Here is a 14,553-nt window from a genome sequence, read left to right as displayed (position 1 = left end):
TCTTTCCAGAAAACAGATGTAAGAGCAAAGCTGAAAGTGATAAATTTTTCATTCTTCATCAGTATAGAAAACCATTCAATGCTACTTTTTCATTCCTACTCTTGTCATTCACAGTACAAATTTTACCAATGTTTCCTATTCATGCACAAAAATAAACAATGGCTAATGCTCTGAAAATGCATGCCTCCATATTGTTAAGATGGAAGGCAACCATTGCTATGCAATTTAATCTATATCTTTAATGTTCTAATATCATAATGTTTTTGGCTGCAGTGAACCCAACTGAAAATTTGAACTGTTGATGGCACTTAACATTCAGATAAATCTTGAAAGTTACAGCCAGCCAGAGAGAAGAGTGATGAGATTTGGCATCAGTGAAAATCTAAGTACAATAAAATGTTTTATTATTCTAGATTCTTTTTAAAAGTATAAACCTCTCAACTCGGGAGTTGTCTTGGGTCTCTCCCAAGATAGACTGAGGAGATGAGGAAAGATCCATTACTTACCCAGCCATAAAAGGCTACCTTCCTTTAATTGGCCTATGAGGGGCTGTGTTCTTAGTCTGCCTGGCACTGTTGAGTGTATTATTCGCTCAATCAATCAACCATTTCAGCCAAATAGCTCAGCTGGCTAATTATTTTGTCTCGGTTTTATTGGACTTGATTAGCAGTTGGGGTGAACTTACTAGATCAGCTGGTTGTACCGTTGGCTCTGACTCACTATCTAGGCTTATTAGAGGCCCTCAATAGAGTTAAAACCACATGTCACTCATAGGCCAAATAAATGTATGTGAATATCCATGTGTATATACAAGAACCTATCTCTGCCTCTTACTGTTGCTTCATCTTTGAGTTGGGGTAGGAAATTCTGTAATTTTTTCACCTTGCTCGTCTCTTATTGGCAGAAGGTATTTACAATAGTCTCATATTGTAAATGATGTGTCGTCAGCAGCAGCAGCAGCAGCATCCAGCTTAAGCTGTGAAAAGTCACAGAACAAAATGGGAATAAAGAATCTTTATTTTTATTCCTTCCCCTATTAAGTAAAAAAAAACAAAACAAAACATACAATCAGCTTTTTTCTCTTCTGAATCGAACGGCACACTTTTGCTCTTGAACACGTGGTATGTGTTGTTGTTAAACAAAGGAGTGTCTGGTAACTTTCAATGAAAAGTCTGTCAGCTTTTACTGTTGCTGAAATTATAGCTTCACAATTCATTGAACTTGATGTAGAAACTTTCTTTCTCTTCTCCCTTCTTTTTTTTCTCTCTTCCTCTCTCTCTTTCCACCTTTTTGTTTTTAAACAAAATCCAAACATAAAAATGCGATTTTCCAAATTATACCCCAGGGTATTCATTCACAGCTAATTTCTAAATCTAAGGCAGATACCCCTAAGAGGTGATCAAAGAGATAGAGGATCATTACTGTTATGATAAACTTAAATATTTAAGATAGTAAAGTTTGAGAGTGGGGTGATGATAGAAGAAAGAATATGTTGTTTGATGCATGAAGCTCATAAATGTCTAAGAAGATTTTGTTGGGGGAATATAGGAAAAAATATGGCAATTCAGGGCATTAATAAAAAATAGAAGTCTAAATTAAATGGAAAAGGGACTGGTTTACTTTTCCACATTTATAAATATTGGTTGTGGGAATTAATATTGAGTGTGGAAATGAGCCACCTTATTAGGATACTGTTTAAGCCAGTACTAGAATCACTTGTTTATGTCACAAATTACTAAGCTTTATGGGTAAGGAAGAGTGTGGCATAGCAACCAATTTGGTGTTAGTGAATACTAGGATTTGGAGAAGGGAAAGAATTTCCCAGGCTTATCAGTCAAAAGTTGAGTTTAGATGCCTAAAAGGAAGGCAACATATAATTTAAGGTCCGTGTGGGGAAATTTTCAGAGTGAAAGGGAGTGCTATTAATATTCATGCTGAGACAACATGCATAAACTGAGCCAGTCCCAGGTAAATTGGTTGTATGTCACCCTCCTTATGGGCAGAATGCTATGAGGCAGACTTCTCTGGAAAGACTGCACTAGAGGTCATTGCAGTCACAGCTGGAGAGTTTGTGTGGCGCTTGCTGATCAAGCTTAGAGTCTGGCCGTCCCTAAATCATTGGACTCTTAATTCCAGGAGCATGTTTTAGTCTCTGTTCAGAAGTTTTCTTGTAACTACTGACTTCATGAAAACTTAGGTCAAAGAATTGTGATCTTCTCATTATTTCTGTCACCTAACGTGTTAGAAATTGCCCTGAGTCACAAGAAATTCAGCGTTAGAATAATAGAATGGGCATTAGTGAGTTTTTGTTCAAGCATAGTTTGATCACAAACTGCACTTCTCTCTTCCCTCTCAAGTTCTTAGAAATTTTAGGAAGAACAATAGTTTTTATCTGTAGTTGTTTTAGGAGAAAAGAGGGGAATTCCTGGTGGATCACACACTGGGAAATTCCTGAAAGACAGGAAAGATATTAGATTTTGTTGAAGAAAGATATCACAATATAAAACATGTATAAGAGAATCAGGGATTACCTGCTGGTCACGGGACTACATATTATGCTGTTTAATATCTCTCTGTTTTTCATATGATGACATCTAAGTCCAGAGAAAGGAAGTGACTATCAGGTTTGCCCACCTATCTAGAATTGAGACTGGTCTCCTGACAACAAATGCAGTTTCTTTCTGCTACTCATTATCTTCTCCAAAGTTTAGGTTGTGACTTGGTCTTACTGAAAGAGTTTGTTCTTCCAAGAAAAAACTCACATAAAATATCCAGTATGCAGGGATCACTGAAGCTCTCCATTAATTCAAGAAAAATATGGTGAAATTAATGTTTTATAATAATGCAAAATAGTCTAGAAAAGATATCTATGACAGTTGCTCTGAATAGATGTGATATTTTGATCTTCCTAAAAGTGTTCCTTGCCCACATTGCAACAAAGACATCAAGATGTAATTGTGTTTTAAAAGATTTTTAAGACATTAAAATGTTAAACAATCTACTATTGACCAATACCAGTAACATAAATGCTAAATTTTATTCTCTTTTCAAGAAGTTAATTTTGTTATTGAATGAATGGGTTTTATTATACTTTTTATTGTTGTATAGTCTTCTCAACCATCTGATAGAGGACCAGACATTTTCTCAGTCCATTGTAGTCTAATACTTTTGTAAAATTTAAAGAAAGAAAAAAAAAAGGGGAAAATAAGCCAGGGTAATGTCAAACTGCTATAAAAGTTTCTAAATACTTGCTCTTAATTTCTTTACGTATGACAGACCAGTAAGACCAGTAATAAACAGTTTGAAGATTAGCACCAAACCACAGACTACATTTTAGCAATAATGTAGACTGTCAGAGTTACAAAATATTTCAAAAACTTCAGCCTTATTTTTGTCACATTGTTTTTTACTGATATATAATTTACATAAAATAAATTTCAGAAATTATTAATGTTTAGTTCAATTATTTTTGACAGTTACTGCTGTGGACTGAATGTGTCCTCCTCAAATTCATGTATTAAAGCTCTAACCCCAAACTGATAGTATTTGGAGATGAGGCCTTTAGGAGGTAATTAGTTTTAGATGAGGGCATGAGGGTGGGGCCCTCATGCTGCAATAAGTGCCCCTATAAGAAGAGGAAGAGACATAAGTCCTCTCTCTCTGCCATGCATGTGAGAACATAGCCAGAAAGTGGCCATCTACAAGACAGGAAAAGGGCTCTCACCAGGAACCAAGAACTGAATTGACTGGTGTCCTGATCTTGGACTTCTAAGCATCCAGAACTTTGAGAAATAAATACTTATATTGTCCCCTATTGCCTATAGCCACCCTATATATAGCATTTTGTTATATTGGCCCAAGCTGACTAAATTACATACACCTGGGAATTTACCAACAAAAACAAGACATAGAATATATAAAATGCCTTTCAGATTCATCCAGGTTTTGCAGTGTATCAATATTTGCTCCTTTTTATTGCCTAATAGTACTCCATTTTCTCTCTCTCTCTCACACACACACACATACACACACACACACCATTTGCACTACTTGGTAAGTAAGTGCTACGTGTGACTTGTGACTTGTATGCCTTCAAAGCCATTATTCTTGCCATTATTTTACTCCTATTTTGGAGTTTGAGAAGGATTGAAATTAGACTGTGATATTGGTGAAATAGTTTAGTTTCCCATACTTCAGTTTGCCCATAGTGGAGAAATAATAGTCTTTTAGGAGAAAATAAATGAATCACCACATATTTAACTTTGTCTTTAAAAATCTATCTTACTTTATCTACAGATTAACCACCTTTGTCTATACCTTGGTATTCTGAAGACATTCACTTCTTTATTTCTGTACACTGGATACAACTTCCAGTACCTGGTCAAAACTATACTCTCTGGAGTTAATAAGGCTGACAGCCTTAAAAAACAGCTCAAAATTTATCTAAAAGATTCCATAAGGAGGATAGTTGGCCTGATATGATGGTAAAAGTCATATTTTGACTTTAATTTTCAGCTATAAGATTATGGGGACATATTCTGATCTATAGCAACATATACAACATTCTACAGATGATTCCTGCTGGTGAAGGGAAGTGAGGACTCAGAATATATTGTTTCTAGGTTTTGATAATCATATAGTTTTTTTAAAAAATCTCGATACAACTTGTAATTATATTATACCATTGTCTTACCACTGTAAGGTGAAAAAGAAACTACAGTCTTCCTCAACTTTTGATGGGGTTACATCTTGATATACCCATGGTAAATTGAAAACATGTTTAAGTTGAAAATGCATTTAATACACCTAAACTTCTGAACATGATAGCTTAGCCTTGCCTAACTTAAACATGCTCAGAACACTTATATTAGCCCACAGTTGGGCAAAATCATCTAACAAAAAGAGTATTTTATAATAAAGTGTTGAATATCTCATGTAATTTATTGAATACTGTACCGAAAGTGAAAAACAGAATGGTTGTAAGTGTATGGCTGTTTACCCTCATGATCGTGTAGTCAACTGGGTGTTATGGCTCACTGCCACTGCCCGGCGTCTTGGGAGAGTATTGTCCCACATACCAATGGCCCAGGAAAAGAGCAAAATTGTAAGTACAGTTTTACTGTATGCTTATCACTTTTGCACCAAAGTCAAAAAATTATAAGTCCAGCCATTGTAAGTTGGAGATCATTAGTGTAAATGCATGTATATAAATAAATACTCTAAAAAATCTATATTAATTATATATATAATTCAAGTCCAGTTTTAGGTAGGGGTTATCAAGATACTGGTAATTTCCACATCACGCCTTGCATATTATTAAAATAAGGGTGTGTTCCTGGACATATATCTATTTTTATGTGAAAATCATAACCAGCTACTTTTAACAGAAGTAGATTTCAGCCTCTTTTTTTTTTTTTTGGTGAAGTGACACCTTGTGATAAGACACAACATGTTCACTAAAGGAAATTGTATATCACTAACCCTTTTCTAGCATCAGTTTACATCCCATTAAACTGATCTTTCCTTTTGGTTTCTATATCTCTTTAGAGTTCTTGGGACATTTTTAGCTAGAGTTTTACAGCTCAAGTAACATATTTAATGGCAAGTTGTTTTCAGATTCATGTGTCATACAAAGGAATTTCTGAGGACACAATTTCTGTAAGTACAAAATAAGGAGATAAATCTCTAGTTCTGTGGTTTCCTTTAGCTGCCATATTCTTGCTCACTTCCTATACATTTTTGTGGGTATTATTTCAATATATGGATAACAGTCAGGTGTTACAAGAGGACTTGAGTTAGAGATAAGGCCCCAAAGGCCTCAATGACTACCTTGGTTCCTAAGTCAGGTACTGGCAGAGCTGAAACACAATCCTCTCACTCTCATTACAGGATTTTGTTTTCTAGTCCATGCCTCACTACCTCTGCTCTGGCAAACTGTACCAGGTCATTTATTCATTCAATCAAGTTTCATCAGGAATATTCTAAATGCATACTGCTATCATCTGCACTGGGGTGGGTGGCTACAAACAAATTATAAAACATCTTGCTGTTGAGATATCACAGTTAAGTGGCAACAGAAGGTAGCATGTTACAAATGTTGACACCATCAAAATAGTGTGTCAGTACACTGAAGGAGAGAAGGGATAGGGTACTTTTACCTAGAGGGAGTTAGGAGATGCTGTGCAGGAGTAGGACTTTAACTGGAACCTAAATTATTTGAAGAAATTAGCTCTTCAAAATAAGAACACACAAGACAGTGGTTAGAGAAATTAAGGTCACAACAGAATGATAAGTCCTAATGTTTAAGTGGATGAATCATGTGACCATTTAAAATATGTAATATCAATAGTCCTTTCAAATCAATAGTCCCTTTGAAGTTGGTGATTTGTGATTACAAGAATGGACTGTCTGGGCTTCCCTGGTGGCGCAGTGGTTGAGAGTCTGCCTGCCTATGCAGGGGACACGGGTTCGTGCCCCGGTCCGGGAAGATCCCACATGCCACGGAGTGGCTGCCCCCGTGAGTCATGGTCGCTGGGCCTGTGCTTCCGGAGGCTGTGCAAAAAGAATAGACTGTCTGCTTCTCCCACCATCATAATCCCCCAAATTACCACTGGTTGCCAATAGCTTATCCTGCTACCGGTTTCCATCCCCTTAGTTAGTAGATTTTCCTTTTGTTTTGTGTCTACTTTTTATGGTGATGCACTTCTATTATCTCCTGCCACTTCCTGGAAACCTTCTACTAATTTGTTTAAATCAACATCAAATATTGCTCTGTGTTAAGTTTGTCATAGACTCCAGTCTCAGAGAAATGGGAAAAATTAAGATACTACTCTGTGTGATGCACAAGGTGATTGAAAGTAATTACAAAACTGTTTACATGATGTAAATAATTTTTAACACAGACATTAATACAAAACAATATTAGACTGTCACTTCTCCTGACATGTTTGAAAATCTGCATAATGACATATGAGATAGAGTTATAGAGTTCCTTCATCAAATGTCAAAGTAGTACTTATAAAGAAGTGTCATAGAAACCCTGTTATAGAGGCATTCCCAGAGATGCAAGAGACAAAGATGATCCCTGGGTAGCATTTTTTTTTTTTTTTTGCGGTACGCAGGCCTCACTGTTGTGGCCTCTCCTGCTGCGGAGCACAGGCTCCGGATGCACAGGCTCAGTGGCCATGGCTCACGGGCCCAGCCACTCCGCGGCATGTGGGATCTTCCCGAACCGGGGCATGTTCCCAAACCAGAACAACCCGTGTTCCCCTGCATCAGCAGGCGGACTCTCAACCACTGCGCCAACAGGGAAGCCCCCCTGGGTAGTATTTTAACTTTGGAGTAATTTGTACTTTCTCAATGTTCCTTCCACATATCGCCCTTGATTTTGTATGACAAAGTGTCTACAGGGTTTGGTTAACGGATTTTTATGATAGTAATAAGCATGATTGATAACAGCTATTGGAAATAATGAAAAATTTTGTTTCATTCTTTCTTCTACATGATATGAAATAATTACCTTGATTGCCTTTTCCTCTAAGCTGCCATTGTAACTACTGAACACAAAAACACTCTGTAGTAGCTGTGATCTATAGAAATGTATCATCGCTGCCCTTGCAACTGGAGTGCTACTGCAAAAAAATTTTATGTCCCTATTACCTTGTGAGCCAGTAGAAATAGCTAAAAACCCGGAAAGATGGCCCCCATTTACCTTTCTCTTCCACATCTTACATATACGCATCTAAGATTTAGGGAAGCTAAATCTTATTCAGAATCTTAGGTGAAAGGGACTCTAGAAAAAGATGCTGCATTGCAAGAATGCACATTACAGAAGGGTGAGTTGAATTTCAACACACCAATGTATAGCATCTACCATTTTGAGAATATAAAAAAACAAAGCCAGCTAACCCAGTATTCTTAGAAGGAAACAATGTTAAGTTTAGATACTTCCAGACTTTTGAATGAATAGGGGAAAGCATGTTCCAAAAAGGAGAATCTTAAAAGACTCAGAAGTGTAAGAGGATGTCACATTAAAAATATTTAAAGTAGTTTGGTATGTGAACAGGGTAGAAACTACCAGGTAAGGGACAAAAGATGGGGTGAGAGAGATCAGCAGAAGCCAGATGGCTAAAGGTCTGGTAGTCATCAGCTCATTAAGAAGTGTTAACTTTTCTTCGCAAATTATGGAGATTTACCACAAAGTCTGGTAGTTCTCAGTTTCATCCCCTCCTCATTCTAACAAGAATAGGAATTTCCTCTCTTTCAATTTTAATTTCTTGTTTTGGAAGAGATTCGGACACATTCTCATGACACCAGGCCTAGTGGCAGAGAACCCAGGAACATAAAATTGTTATTCCCTCCAAGCCACCAAAAAAAGAGCAAAAACTGTACATATTCCTACCAACCTGAAGCAAAGGCCCTATATTACCAGGCAGCAACGGATGCTGAATTGTGCTCATTTAAGTTTATAAGCATAAATAATATACCATGTTTTGCAAAATGCTAGGCAGAAGAAGGATATAAGGATGGAATGCTTCTAACATCCTCTAAAGTAGTAATAAAAATGTTTGATTTTTGACTATTTCAACTGACTGAAAAGTCATTAATAAGATCACCAAAAAAAAAAACACCCCTTATTAATGTAACAACTTCTAAGTACACTCTTAAACAAGAGTTAAATTGGGAAGCTCTTTAAGCATCACCTAATTACCTTCCTTGCTTTCAAGTAGAATGGTGTGTGTGGCAACGGAAGACAGGGATATGAATAATTATATTTGTTCCCCATTGTCAACGTCAGGCAGATCTTTCCCATATCTACCTTAAATTCATTCTATATAACTCAAACACATTTTATGTGTGTATGAAAATAATGAATATTTGATTATTAGTGAATGTATAATAGCATTTCATGACCTATTACTGTTATTATTACCTTAGCTTCTTTTTTCCAGAAAAGTCTTTCATCTATTTCCTATAAACCCATGTTATCTTTCTCTAACATTTCTTCATAGTTGATTTTAAGAAACCCTTCTTGCATTGACTGTTATTAATAAAACTGCTTTCTGTGGCCCTGCCCTCAAAATAGAAGAACAATATATCAATCCATGTTTACTGGCCTTTAAAAAAATAATCCTGGGTGCTAAGAATCCAGGACCTAATAGGGATTTACCTGCCACTCCATAGGCTCCAGGCTCAAAGGAGAGGAAAGGAGTTCTGAGACCAACATGTTTGAGAACCACTACAAAAAATTTATTTCTCATTTATATTGCATCTTTGAAACAAGAAACCGTGTGGCTTACAGGGTTTTGGTGCTCTGACCAGGTGTCAGGCCTGAGCCTCAGAGGCAGGAGAGCCGAGTTCAGGACATTGGACCACAAGAGACCTCCTGGCTCCGCCTAATATCAATTGTCGAGAGCTCTCCCAGAGATCTCTAAGTTAACGCTAAGACCCAACTCTACTCAATGACCATCAAGCCCCAGTGCTGGACACCCCATGCCAAACAAGTAGCAAGGCAGGAACACAACCCTACCCATTAGCAGAGAGGCTGCCTAAAATCATAATAAGGTCACAGACACCCCAAAACACACCACCAGATGCGGTCCTGCCCACAGAAAACCAAGATCCATCTTCATCCACCAGAACACAGGCACCAGTCCCATTCACCAGGAAACCTACACAACCCACTGAATCAATCTTACCCACTGGAGGCAGGCACCAAAAACATCGGGAACTACAAACCTGCAGCCTGTGAAAAGGAAACCCCAAACTCAATAAGTTAAGCAAAATGAGAAGACACAGAAATACACAGGAGATGAAGGAGCAAGGTAAAAAAAAAACACCACACCAAACAAATGAAAAGGAAATAAGCGGTCTACCTGAAAAAGAATTCAGTGTAATGATAGTAAAGATGATACAAAATCTTGGAAACAGAATGGAGAAAATACAAGAAATGTTTAACAAGGACCTAAAAGAACTAAAGAGCAACCATACAGTGATGAACAACACAATGAATGAAATTTAAAATTCTCCAGAAGGAATCAATAGCAGAATAACAGAGGCAGAAGAACAGATAAGTGACCTGGAAGATAAAATAGTGGAAATAACTACTGCAGAGCAGAATAAAGAAAAAAGAATGAAAAGAATTGAGGACAGTCTCAGAGACCTCAGGGACAACATTAAACGCACCAAAATTCGAACTATAGGGATCCCAGAAGAACAAGAGAAAAAGAAAGGGACTAAGAAAATATTTGAAGAGATTATAGTTGAAAACTTCCCTAATATTGGAAAAGAAATAGTCAATCAAGTCCAAGAAGCACAGAGTACCATACAGGATAAATCCAAGGAGAAACACGCCACAACACATATTAATCAAACTATCAAAAATTTAATACAAAGAAAAAATATTGAAAGCAGCAAGGGAAAAGCAACAAATAATAAACAAGGGAATATCCAGAAGGATAACAGCTGATCTATCAGCAGAAACTCTGCAAGCCAGAAGGGACTGGCAGGACATATTTAAAGTGATGAAAGGGAAAAACCTACACCAAGATTACTCTACCATCAAGGATCTCATTCAGATTCGACCGAGAAATTAAAACCTTTATAGACAAGCAAAAGCTAAGAGAATTCAGCACCACCACACCAGCTTTACTACAAATCCTAAAGGAACTTCTCTAGGCAGGAAACACAAGAGAAGGAAAAGGCCTACTATAACAAACCGAAAACAATTATGAAAATGGTAATAGGAACATACATATCGATAACCACCTTAAATGTAAATGGAATAAATGCTCCAACCAAAAGACATAGACTGGCTGAATGGATACCATAACAAGACCCATATACATGCTGACTACAAGAGACCCACTTCAGACATAGGGACACATAAGGACAAAAAGTGAGGGGATGGAAAAAGATAGTCCATGCAAATGGAAACCAAAAGAAAGTTGGAGTAGCAATTCTCATATCAGACAAAATAGACTTTAAAATAAAGACTATTACAAGAGACAAAGAAGGACACTACATAATGATCAAGAGATCAGTCCAAGCAGAAGATATAACAATTGTAAATATTTATGCACCCAACATAGGAGCAACTCAATACATAAGGCAAATACTAACAGCCATAAAAGGGGAAATCAACAGTAACACAGTCATAGTAGGGGACTTTAACACCCCACTTTCACAAATGGACAGATCATCCAAAATGAAAATAAATAATGAAACACAAACTTTAAATGATACATTAAACAAGATAGACTTAATTGATATTTATAGGACATTCTATCCAAAAACAACAGAATACACTTTCTTCTCAAGTGTTCATGGAACATTCTCCAGGATAGATCATATCTTGGGTCACAAATCAAGCCTTGGTAAATTTAAGAAAATTGAAACCGTATCAAGTATCTTTTCCGACCACAGTGCTATGAGACTAGATATCAATTACAGGAAAAAAACTGTAAAAAGTACAAACACATGGAAGCTAAACAATACACTACTAAATATCCAAGAGAACACTGAAGAAATCAAACAGGAAATCACAAAATACCTAGAAACAAATGACAATGAAAACACGATGACCCAAAACCTATAGGATGAAGCAAAAGCAGTTCTAAGAGGGAAGTTTATAGCAGTAAAATCTATCTCAAGAAACAAGAAATATCTCAAATAAATAACCTAACCTTACACCTAAAGCAATTAGAGAAAGAAGAACAAAAAAACTCCAAAGTTAGCAGAAGGAAAGAAACAAAGATCAGATCAGAAATAAATGAAAAAGAAATGAAGGAAATGATAGCAAAGATCAATAAAACTAAGAGCTGGTTTTTTGAGAAGATAAACAAAACTGATAAACCATCAGCCAGACTCATCAAGAAAAAAAAGGGAGAAGACTCAAATGAACAGAATTAGAAATGAAAAAGGAGAAGTAACAACTGACACTGCAGAAATACAAAGGATCATGAGAGATTATACAAGCAACTCTATGCCAATAAAATGGACAACCTGGAAGAAATGGACAAATTCTTAGAAAAGCTCAACCTTCCAAGACTGAACCAGGAAGAAACAGAAAATATAAACAGACCAATCACAAGCACTGAAATTGAGACTGTGATTAAAAATTTTCCAAGAAACAAAAGCCTAGGACCAGATAGATTCACAGGCAAATTCAATGAAACATTTAGAGAAGAGTTAACACCTATCCTTTTCAAACTCTTCCAAAATATAGCAGAGTGAGGAACACTCCCACACTCATTCTATGAGGCCACCATCACCCTGATACCAAAACCAGACAATGATGTCAGAAACAAAGAAATCTAAGGCCAATATCACTGATGAACATAGATGCAAAAATCCTCAACAAGAATACTAGCAGACAAAATCTAGCAGCACATTAAAAGGATCATACACCATGATCAAGTGAGGTTATCCCAGGAATGCAATACACAAATCAATCAATATGATACACCATATTAACAAACTGAAGGATAAAAAACATATGATCATCTCAATAGATGCAGAAAAAGCTTTCAACAAAATTCAACACTCATTTATGATAAAAAAAAAAACTCTCCAGAAAGTAGGCATAAGGGGAACTTACCTCAACATAGTAAAGGCCATATATGACAAACCCACAGCCAACATCATTCTCAATGGTGAAAAACTGAAACCATTTCCACTAAGTTCAGGAACAAGACAAGGTTGCCCACTCTCACCACTATCATTCAACATAGTTTTGGAAGTTTTAGCTACAGCAAACAGAGAAGAAAAAGAAATAAAAGGAATCCAAATCAGAAGAGAAGAAGTAAAACTGTCACTGTTTGCAGATGACATGATACTATATATAGAGTACCCTAAAGATGCTCCCAGAAAACTCCTAGAGCTAATCAATGAATTTGGTAAAGTAGCAGTATACAAAATTAATGCACAGAAATATCTTGCATTCCTATACACTAATGATGAAAAATCTGAAAGAGAAATTAAGGAAACACTCCCATTTACCATTGCAACAAAAAGATTAAAATACCTAGGAGTAAACCTACCTAAGGAGACAAAAGACCTGTATGCAGAAAACTGTAAGACACTGATGAAAGAAATTAAAGATGATACAAACAGCTGGAGAGATATACCATGTTCTTGCATTGGAAGAATCAACATTGTGAAAATGACTCTACTACCCAAAGCAATCTACAGATTCAATGCAATCCCTATCAAACTACCAATGGCATTTTTCACAGAACTAGAACAAAAAATTTCACAATTTGCATGGAAACACAAAGACCCCGAGTAGCCAAATCAATCTTGAGAAGGAAAAACGGAGCCGGAGGAATCAGGCTTCCAGACTTCAGACTATACTACAAAGCTACAGTAATCAAGACAGTATGGTACTGGCACAAAAATAGAAATATAGATCAATGAAACAGGATAGAAAGCCCAGAGATAAACGCACACACATATGGTCATCTTATCTTTGATAAAGAAGGCAAGAATATACAATGGAGAAAAGACAGCCTCTTCAATAAGTGGTGCTGGGAAAACTGGACAGGTACATGTAAAAGAATGAAATTAGAACACTCCCTAACACCTTATACAAAAATAAACTCAAAGTGGATTAAAGACCTAAATGTAAGGCCAGACACTATCAAACTCTTAAAGGAAGACATAGGCAGAACACTCTATGACATAAATCACAGCAAGATCCTTTTGGACCCACCTCTTAGAGAAATGGAAATAAAAACAAAAATAAACAAATGGGACCTAATGAAACTTAAAAGCTTTTGCACAGCAAAGGAACCCATAAACAAGACCAAAAGACAACCCTCAGAATAGGAGAAAATATTTGCAAATGAAGCAACTAACAAAGGATTAATCTCCAAAATATACAAGCAGCTCATGCAGCTCAATATCAAAAAAACAAACAATCCAATCCAAAAAAGGGCAGAAGAACTAAACAGACATTTCTCAAAAGATATACCGATTGCCAACAAACACATGAAAATATGCTCAACATCACTAATCATTAGAGAAATGCAAATCAAAACCACAGTGAGGTATCACCTCACACCGGTAAGAATGGCCATCAACAAAAAATCTACAAACAATAAATGCTGGAGAGGATGTGGAGAAAAGGGAACCCTCTTGCACTGTTGGTGGGAATATAAATTGATACAGCCACTATGGAGAACAGTATGGAGGTTCCTTAAAAAACTAAAAATAGGTTTTCCCTGGTGGCACAGTGGTTGAGAGTCCACCTGCCAATGCAGGGACACGGGTTTGTGCCCCCGTCAGGGAAGATCCCACATGCCGCAGAGCGGCTGAGCCCGTGAGCCATGGCCGCTGGGCCTGCGCATCTGGAGCCTGTGCTCCGCAACGGGATTGCGGGGCCACAGCAGTGAGAGGCCCGTGTACCACAAAAAAAAACCTAACTAAAAATAGAACTAACATATGACCCAGCAATCCCACTACTGGGCATATACCCTGAGAAAACCATAATTCAGAAAGTGTCATGTACCAAAATGTTCATTACAGCTCTATTTACAATAGCCAGGACATGGA

This window comes from Monodon monoceros, unplaced genomic scaffold (assembly GCF_005190385.1).
Source record: "Monodon monoceros isolate NGI ecotype Baffin Bay Population unplaced genomic scaffold, NGI_Narwhal_1 Super_Scaffold_15, whole genome shotgun sequence".
Classification (NCBI taxonomy): domain Eukaryota; kingdom Metazoa; phylum Chordata; class Mammalia; order Artiodactyla; family Monodontidae; genus Monodon; species Monodon monoceros.
Note: the sequence above shows the minus strand (reverse complement) of the source record.